The sequence below is a fragment of the Macaca fascicularis genome, chromosome 2 (assembly GCF_037993035.2).
Source record: "Macaca fascicularis isolate 582-1 chromosome 2, T2T-MFA8v1.1".
Classification (NCBI taxonomy): Eukaryota; Metazoa; Chordata; class Mammalia; order Primates; family Cercopithecidae; genus Macaca; species Macaca fascicularis.
Genome location: NC_088376.1, coordinates 27,198,394 through 27,207,734, shown reverse-complemented (window position 1 = coordinate 27,207,734; position 9,341 = coordinate 27,198,394). Strand labels below are relative to the sequence as shown.

At 39.3% G+C, this 9,341-nt stretch overlaps 1 long non-coding RNA gene across 2 annotated transcripts in view; it reads right to left on the bottom strand.

Annotated features, from left to right (window-relative positions):
• Positions 1 to 2,985: 2,985 nt before the first annotated feature.
• The window catches only part of LOC135969616 (uncharacterized), a 36,101-nt gene continuing 29,745 nt past the window's right edge, over positions 2,986 to 9,341 (bottom strand). For both annotated transcript variants that reach the window (XR_010584914.1, XR_012430644.1), the window contains exon 4: positions 2,986 to 6,130. This is a non-coding gene — a long non-coding RNA (uncharacterized lncRNA). The remainder of the gene's footprint in view (positions 6,131 to 9,341) is intronic.

Genomic DNA, 9,341 nt, shown 5'->3' with positions numbered 1-9,341 from the left:
GATGGCCTTTCTGGCATTGAGGGAAGTGATACACCTATAGCAGAGCTCTTTGAGTGTGAGGATGATTTTCTAAGGTGACTTCATTCCTGGCATTTTGACAACTTCTACTCTTCTATTGCATCACTAAGGTTTCTTCTACAAAAGTGGAGATAATGAGTTGGTGTATTCTAAGTTCTCATTGCACAAACCTTGAAGAGCCCCCAACAAAGTGGTCTTGTATACATGACAAATTCTAAATATTTATTTAATATTGTACAGCCTTGCTCAACCAGTTCCAATTATTTTTGTTCAAATTGATATCCTACACTGTCTACCTTTGTGAGAATATGATTTGGTGCATGTCATCAGGCAAATTTCTCAGCAATCCTCTGATTCCTACCGATTCTCTAGGGAATATTCAAATCTAGACGTATGACTCCTTGAAGCTTTTCCTGACCTCTACAAACTTCAAATATCTTCCTCTCCACGTATCTCCTACAAGTCTTTTATTTATATATATTTGGCACTCATTATATAATCTCTCAAATTCCAGTTTTTGAAGGATGTATTCTACTGAATCATCTCAAGTTTAAGCTCCTGAGAAGAAGAAGCCATACCTCATATCATGTTTTTCCTGTCTATACATTTGTTAATGTCTCAGTCCAGTGGTTCTCTATTTGGATGGAATATATGCAACCCACCTTAACAAAAATATAACATGTATCTTCTATGTTAAACAATGGAGTTTCAGAGATGTGTAAAATAAGATCCCTGACCTTGACGTTATAAAGATAAGTAATGGAAAAAGAAACAAGAGCTTGGTTTCCAACAGCCAAGATCATTTCCAACAGCCAAGATCATTTCCAGCAAAGCACATTGGATTGCAGGGCCCTTGAAAACAGAGACCATACTTTGCTGTGTCTTCAGCACGTAGCACAGTTCAGCCCTGACTTGATTCTTGAGCACTAGGCTAATATATCCAACAGCCTGTGTGACATTTCTACTGCTATGGGCATCTCATACTTAGCTTGGCTCACAGACAACTATTGATTTATTTTATCCCATAGGAAGCCTGCTTCTTCTATTAGCAAATGACAACAGCTTCTGCCAAGCTCCTAAAAACCCAGGAATTACCTTTACATTCATATCATCAGCCAATCACATTAGTTTTAAATTTGAAAAATATGTTCAAGGCCAGGAGCTGTGGCTCACGCCTGTAATCCCAGCACTTTGGGAGGCCAAGGTGGGTGGATCATGAGGTCAGAAGATTGAGACCATCCTGGCTAACATGATGAAACCCCGTCTCGACTAAAAATACAAAAAATTAGCCAGGTGTGGTGGCAGGCACCTGTAGTCCCAGCTACTAGGGAGACTGAGGCAGAATGGTGTGAACCCAGGAGGCGGACCTTGCACTGAGCCGAGATTGCGCCACTGCACTCCAGTCTGGGCGACAGAGCCCGACTCCGTCTCAAAAAAAAAAAAAAAAAGAAAAAGAAAAAAGAAAAGAAAAATATGTTCAAATCTCACTATTTCTCTTGCTACAGTTGAAGCCACCAAGTGTTTCTCTGTAGTAACTATAACCGCCTTGTAACTCATCTCCCTACTTCCACATTTACGTCCTTTCCATTTTGTTTTGTTTCACATAAAGCTTATTTTTGCTTCAGGGTCTTTGGCTTTCCTGTTTTCATTTTCCAAAATTCTCTTCTTCTTAAATAGAAATTTTATCTTATTTATCACTAAAGTCCCAACACATAGTAGATTGCCTGGTACAAAGCAATAATTCAATATTTATCAGAAGAGTGAGCACAATTTTAATTGTCGTTTAAATATATGTAGAAATGAATCATAAATGACTTGAGTTTTTGTGCCTAGAAGCTGACATAGTTTAGACCTCAAGAAGGTTATGGCTTAAATATATTTGATTCTATGGGCTATCTGTATAAATAAATGAGTAATCCTCCACTAAGTATTAGATGAGTGACTAAAATGTTTGTCCTGAGTGAGCTCACAAAACCAATGGCTGTCAACCACAATAGTTAAGCCAATAGTTAAGCAGTGATTTTCATCTTTAATACACGTTTTCATGTTAATAAAAGCTCACTCTTAGCCAGACAGGACCTCTTTTAGCCTTTAAGGATTGGAAAAGTTCCCAAGTGAATAAGCATCAGTTTCACGATTTATCTTAACTGACTAAATACATCAGTAATTCCTGGAAGCTGGGATAGGATGAAAACAGGACTGCATTACCTCTCTGGACTACAGGGTTGTGCTGCTTTAATCCTTTTCTGGATCTCAGCTTTTAAAAACAAGGTATCAGAAAATTGGGGATAATAATAGTAACTACTCAAGGAATGGTTGTGTGTTTTTAGAAAAGTAATATACATAAATATATTAGGACAGGGTCTGGTATATACTAAGTCCTCATAAATGATAATATAATAATGATGATTATGCATTAAAGCATTTTTAAGCTGTAATAGTGCTTTCTAGATATAAGGGAGAAGACATCAAGGCCTTAAAAATACAAATTATGTTTCGCTTCTGGCATAAAGATTACATCCCTCTGTATCTCACACAGTTTTCATTATTTTCACCAGGTATGTACTAGGTACTCAGTTAAATGTTTTTGAAAAAAGTATGTTCAGAATCAGAGAGAAGCAGAGTCAGAAAAATTCAGGAAATTTTTATTTTTTTATTGAAAAAATAATTCACATCATGTTTAAGTTTTCCAGTTTATAACTAAACTTTTGGGAGGGCGCAAATATTCCTTGGGGTAATTGAAGTAAATATAATATTCTCTGCCAAAATACATAATTCAAAGCCTACATTTTGTTCCAGTCAAGTTTAAATTTTATTCATGATCCTTCTCTCAAGAGCAAAGTTAAGGCATAGGTTAGGATTCTGTCAAACATTAGGAAAAGAAGGTTTTATTTCTTCTGAAGTTGACCTTGATTACTTTATATCTCTCATAGTTTTCAGTACTTTAACCAGGTTTATTATAACTTCCCAATAAATACCATTTGAAAAAATGAATAAAAAGGTATTTAGAAATGACACATATAAGCTTCATGTGACTTTACAGACACATGTGCAGATAGTTGTCGAGTCCTTTATTCTCTTGTGACACAGGCCATATGTCATGATTAATATCATCTATGATATGGCCTCTTTACCTTCTTTTGAAGCCCCTGTTTCCAAAAGACTTCCCATTTCTAGGAATTATATCCCAGCCTGGTCATCAAAAGCTTCTGTTTTTCAGGCTCCAATTACAAGCTTCCCAGGGGCTGAAAAGCCTTTTCTATACTCCTTAAGCCTGTGGTGACTTATTTTCAGTCCTTTGTTATGGAGTGTCTCTGACACTCTGCCACTCCACCAACCCACACAGACTGGTCACAAGAGGGCCTAGTCGTTTAGGCTTATTACATATGAGAAGCTAAGTCACCTTCAAAGCTGTGAAAATCAGCAATGTTGAGTGCCTGAGTGTTTCTCCAGTGACTGCCAATCTGATGGGGTCTCTGGTTGGCCTTGTGGCTGCTTTCAGTTCTCTCTGACTTCAGCAGACAGCTTTATTGTGGAGGATGTTCTTGACCTAGAGCACCATTCATCAGAGGCACCATTCCTTCTCATTGCTTTAATACTTACTGAAATTGTTACTGAGGAGTTTAGCTTCAAAATGCATTTTAAAACTTTTTTCCTTTCCTTCTTAATCTCAGAATTTAGCCTTGTATTTTTTAGAACTGTTTGTTTCCCTCACCAAGTACTCCTATGCAAAGTGCTCACTTATCTAACTATGTGCTTGCTTAGAAATTCCAGGGGCTAATTTTGAAGCAAAGCAGGAAGAGAGACTTAGCTGCAGAATCCTCCCACTTAGGGGGAGTCACAAACAATTAGTCCACCACAATCTGGACAAAAGTCAAGGTGATTCCAACCGGACCTCCAGATGAGAGATTATTCAAGATAGCCATAAGGCCAAGACACACTACCTGCACCCTCCTAAACCACTCCTGCATGTTTCCTTTTTAAACCCTTTCACTCAGCCCAAAAAGTGGGAATGGCCTTTTAAAGGCATGAGTCTGGCTGTTTTCCAACTGCTAGTGTTCGATTAATAAAACTTTTCTTTCGCCACACCTCACCTCTTGTTTTCGGTCTCTGACTGGTGAGCAGCCAGGCTTAAGTTGGTTACGGAATTCCCTGTAAGAATATATCCAACTAAGATCTCAAAGTTGATTTATTTTTATTTTTCTTATATTTAGAGTGGTTGTCAAATCCAGCTATAAAAGCTGAGAGTGCTTGACCAAAAACCTAGGTGGAAAAATTAAACTGTTTCTCCTTTGATCTCTGCTCGATAGAATAAAACTGGGATTTGTACGAAGAAAGTTATACTTTTGGCTGTGAAATAGGTCCCCTGCTCCAAATATGTCTACTAACATTATAACTAGGGATTGATAACTATCCCTTAACCTAGTATTTAGCCAGAACTTTCACTGAAATATTGTGAACGTCTGTCTGTTGCTTTTTGCCTACGCTGACCCCCTTGCATGTTTAACCACTCTGGGATCAAAGACTATGAGGTATCTGGTGGAACCTCCCTACCCTATAGCAAGGTTTTGGAAGAGCAAGGTTTTACACAGTGTGCCAAATGATTACACCTACCCCTGAGCCTAAGATAAACACCAGACATACAGCTTCCTTATTTAAGCTTCACTTGGTATGGTTAGCCAGCTTTATTCTGCTCTAGATTATACTGTCCTCTCCAATTTCCCCTTGGGACTGTATCTGAGCTCACACATGAGATCTTCTCTTCCTTGCCTTTTTTTTTTTTCTACCAGTTCTTTCCACTGCCTTGGGTCTATGCCACACATTGCTATCTTCTGTATCAATATAGATAATTAACTTTTTCATAAGACCTTGACATGAGAGAAACACTACAAACAAGATGCCCAGAACTGCTAAGAACATGACCATGAATTGCACTCAAGTTAGTTCTCACATGTCTTCTGCAGCTATTTTGGCTTCTGGCCCCTGCATATGCTCCACTCCAACCTCTAAGAAACAGACCCCAACATTTTGCATGGCTTGTTCAACACAATGTAAAAACAGAGTAAAACTGGGAATTATATCTCACTGCTAAAAATGCAGGTTCATGGTTTGAGTGACCCAGAAATGATAATAATAATGCTAAGCAATCTTAAAGTAATTCAATTTTCCTGACCTCAGGAAAGGAGGAGGATTTTGTTTCCTTTGTTTGGCCTACATAAATTATTTATGCAAAACCAAGATCTTTAAGGAAAGAGAATGTAGCCAAAGAAAATGTTTTGTGTTTCCTCCCTCATGTAGCCCTCCACCTTGCTCGGAAGGCAGTTGCTAATTAGGTTAAGGCTGCTTTCTCCCAAGGAGCCAAATATTAGATCTGAGAGTAAATTAGTTAGAACCCCAAATATTAGATCTGAGAGTAAATTCTCTTCCTCCATATCTCCCACAATAAACTTCCCATTATTAAAAAAAAGTACAATTTTATTTCATAGTTTGTTGTGTTCTGGGCACTGAATCTATCTGATTAGAATAAAACCAGTGGAAAAAGGGGAGAATGAAAAAGGAAGGTTGTTTTATTTTTTTTAAATCCTTTCAATCAAGTGAGGAATTTTTAGCCAGTTTTATTCCCATGGTTTCCAAGTTGTTCTGAATGAAAACCAACCTTCTAGCTAACTCTTACGGGTGCAGTATCTATCAAATAAAAGTGCTCATGAAACAGTTGGTTGGAGGTCAAGTGAAAAGAACACATCAAGTTTCCCACAGATTTCTTCCCCAGTAGATAATGGCTGTGAATTCACTAAGAAGCGACAAAGCATGTAAGGGGACCCCTCAAACAGTATCTGCCCAAGGAGTTCACAAGACTTCCCCCTTTAGCCGAGGGCTTCCTGTTGTGAGTATGAAAGATTTTTGATCATGTCATTTCAATTTGTCCCACACAACATGTCTCAAAGAGAAAAAGAGAAGTATTTACCTCATGAGCACTAGTTGTTAGCCCAGATCTTTTTTCTTTCATTCTTTCCGTCTTTATTTTTTTTTTTCAGTAGCTATGTCTCCTGAAACTTTATTCCTGCTATGACCAAAGTGCCTTCTGTTATCACAACAGGATACAAAATAACAGCTAAAGAAAGAGAGAAAAAAATAACAATGCATTGCTTTGTAAGAACTCAGACTCTCAAGTCTCCTATTACTTCTGCACCCAGGTTTGCACATTCAGATTTATCTCCTCTAGACTGTACATGCTTAGAGGCCTAAATAGGTTGCCCGTATGTCAGAGTAGGCTGAATAGGTGAAGCTACTAGGCAGAATCATAGAAGTGTTTTGTAGGCCTGCCAACAAAGAGAAGGTCTGATGCTTCCTGCAAAGCTGATTTGTCAGCTATCAGATGAGAAGGCTAATTGGTCTCTCTGTCTATGCAAATGATGATTTGTAGTTCTGAATAAATTTAATTTGAAACAACCTGTGAGCCTTGTACTCAGAGAAAAGTTAAACTAATTAAGTTGAGAGACAAGGTTTATAAACAATAATCACTATCACTAAAGAAATGTTTTGGTTCCCTAGATGTTACATATCTACAAATATACCCTCTCTTTTAAAAATGTAGAAGCTAAAAAGAAAAATTCTGATTGTGCTACTAAAGTTTTAAAATTTCATTCACTCTTCTTCACATTTGGTCCCCACTGCAAATGACTGACTTTGGGATTTATGTAGTCCTTCTATATCTATGTCCTCATCTGTCAAATGGGCTGAAAATGGTGCCTACCTCACTGGGTTGTTAAAAATATTAAATGAAATATTATGGCAGGTACATAGTAAGCTCACATGGCTATAATTAACAAAGCCCTTCATTATTCCATCTGTGTCTATCTCTCCAGTCTCATTTGTCAAAGTTCTGGTTTTGTGTTTTATAATCATATGATTATATACATATATAATCATATATATATGACACCCAGCATGCAATGTTAATAAGGATGGGGGGGCAGAGAAATTCTAGACAGAAAAGGGCGGGTTCCTGGCAAAATCCCACCCTCAAGCCGAAAAGCCTGAAACCACAGCCCAAAGTGAGAAATACCATCCCTGTTTTCCCCCTCGAATATTGCCTTTTCTTAAACTACCCATGATCCACACCACTGTACCCCATCCTGTGCCTATAAAGACCCCCGAGACTCAGCCGGCAGACAGTAGAAGCAGCCGGGCATCAGGACTACGGCTGGACATCAGAGAGAAGTGGCCTGACTTCAGAGGGACAGCTTGAGGTGTAACTTCGGAGAAGAATCTGGCCGGAGATGGTCGGACTTCAGGGGAACATTAACTACCCGCCTCATCCTCTTTTCAGCTCCCCTTCCCATTGAGAGCTGCTTTTATTGGCAATAAAATCCCCCACATTTACCATCCTTCAGTTGGTTCGTGCGACCTCATTTTTCCTGGACAGCAGACAAGAGCTTTGGAACCACAAGTGCAGATGCAAAAGGCTGTCACATTGGCCCTTTGCCCTTGCTGGCAGAGGGCAGCTGCCCCATGCGACAAGGCAAAGGGCCCACTGAGCTGTTAACACCTAAGCTATCCACAAATGGCAGAGCTAAAAGAGCACTGTAACACGCCCTCTGGGGCTGCAGGGGTCACAGGCACCCCCATCTGCCTGCTGCCACGGGGCCTACACAGAGTTTGCTCCTGCCAGCACCGAAGCAGCCGCTGGTTGCAGCACTCATGCACTCCAGCTCCTGCCTCATTTGCTCACGCACTGCCTCTCACAAAGAGTTGACAGCAATGGGCTCAGTAAATCAGGCACCCCTGTCACGAGTTCCGCGAAGGGGTCAGGGAAATATCCTGCTTCAATTTCAGCCCTCTAGATACATGGACATCTCTACTGTATCTGGAATATGCTTCTTCTGACCTGATTCTCATCCTTTCTACCTTTGAAACTGCTTATTCAAAACTTGGTTCAGCTATTGCTTTTCTTACGGTGCTCCATCTTCCCAAAACACTTAATTATTCCATTTTTGTTTCTTTTAGTATTTGTAACAGATTGTATTTTCCGAAGACAGCTCAAAAATATATCTCACCATATGCTCTTCTGCATTTGGACATTGCCATTGTCATGACTGTATCGAAAGGTGAAATGTATTGCTCCACTCCCTTGAATCTGGTCAGACCCTGTGACTGTTTTGGCCAATAAATTACAGCAGAAATGATGCTATGATTACCACAGGCACAGGCCTTAACCTGCCTAGCAGTTAAGCTTCCTGCCTCTCACAGCTTTGAATATCCATTTAAAAAGTCCAGGCTACTTTGGGAGGCACAGACACCACATAGAAGGGCACTGAGGTGTCAGACACATGAGTGAGGAAGCCATTTTTGATATCCAGCCCAGTTGAGTCTTCAGTGACTCCAGTTCCAGCTGTTTTCTGACGGCAACAAATAGAAGGCTCTAAGCAAAAACCACCCAGCTGGACATAGCCAAACCATAAAACCATGAGAGATGATGAGAAATTATTTAAAGCCACTGAGATTTGAGGTTGTTTCTTATGCAGCAATAGATAACCAGGATAATATGTATCTGGTTTCAAAGAACCTTTACTATTGCTTGTGTACATTCCTTTTATTGGTTTCATTTCTTTGTATGTTTATCCCCTTTGCTAGACTATGAACATCTTAAAAATTGAGGGTTTGTTTAATAAGCATTTGTAATGTAACTACTGGGATCATTATAGGCTCTAAATATTTGTTGAAATGTACATGTACAGGGTAAAATTGTTTCTTAAACTTTGTGAGAAGATAAAATTAAAATCATTACTTATACTACTATATAGAACATATTTTTTGAGTATCCTGTTCCTCTCCCCCAACTTTTCTACCAACACCAAGGAGGATGAGAAGATAAGATGTTACTCATATACCAAAATGCATCCAATACATTGGATACATTTTGTCCTGGGAGCACCTGGGGACACCAGGGGACAGTAAATTCTTACTGGAACAAAGATTGTTTTCATCCTTGACAAAGATATGAAAAGCTACACTCTGAACCCTTATCAGTTGCCTCCAGGGAGGGGATAGAAATTGCTGGTGGAGAGGAGTCCAGGGGTGAGTAAGGACATTAACTTTGTACTCTGTGTACTTCTGTAATGCTTCAGGGTTTTTTAAATGTGCATATTGTACTTTTAAATTTATTTATTCATTTTATTTTATTTTTTATTTTTGAGACAGAGTCTCGCTCTGTCACCTAGGCTGGAGTGCAGTGGTGCAATCTCAGCTCACTGCAACCTTTGCCTCCCAAGTTCAAACAATTCTCCTGCCTCAGCCTCCCAAGTAGCTGGGACTACAGGCAC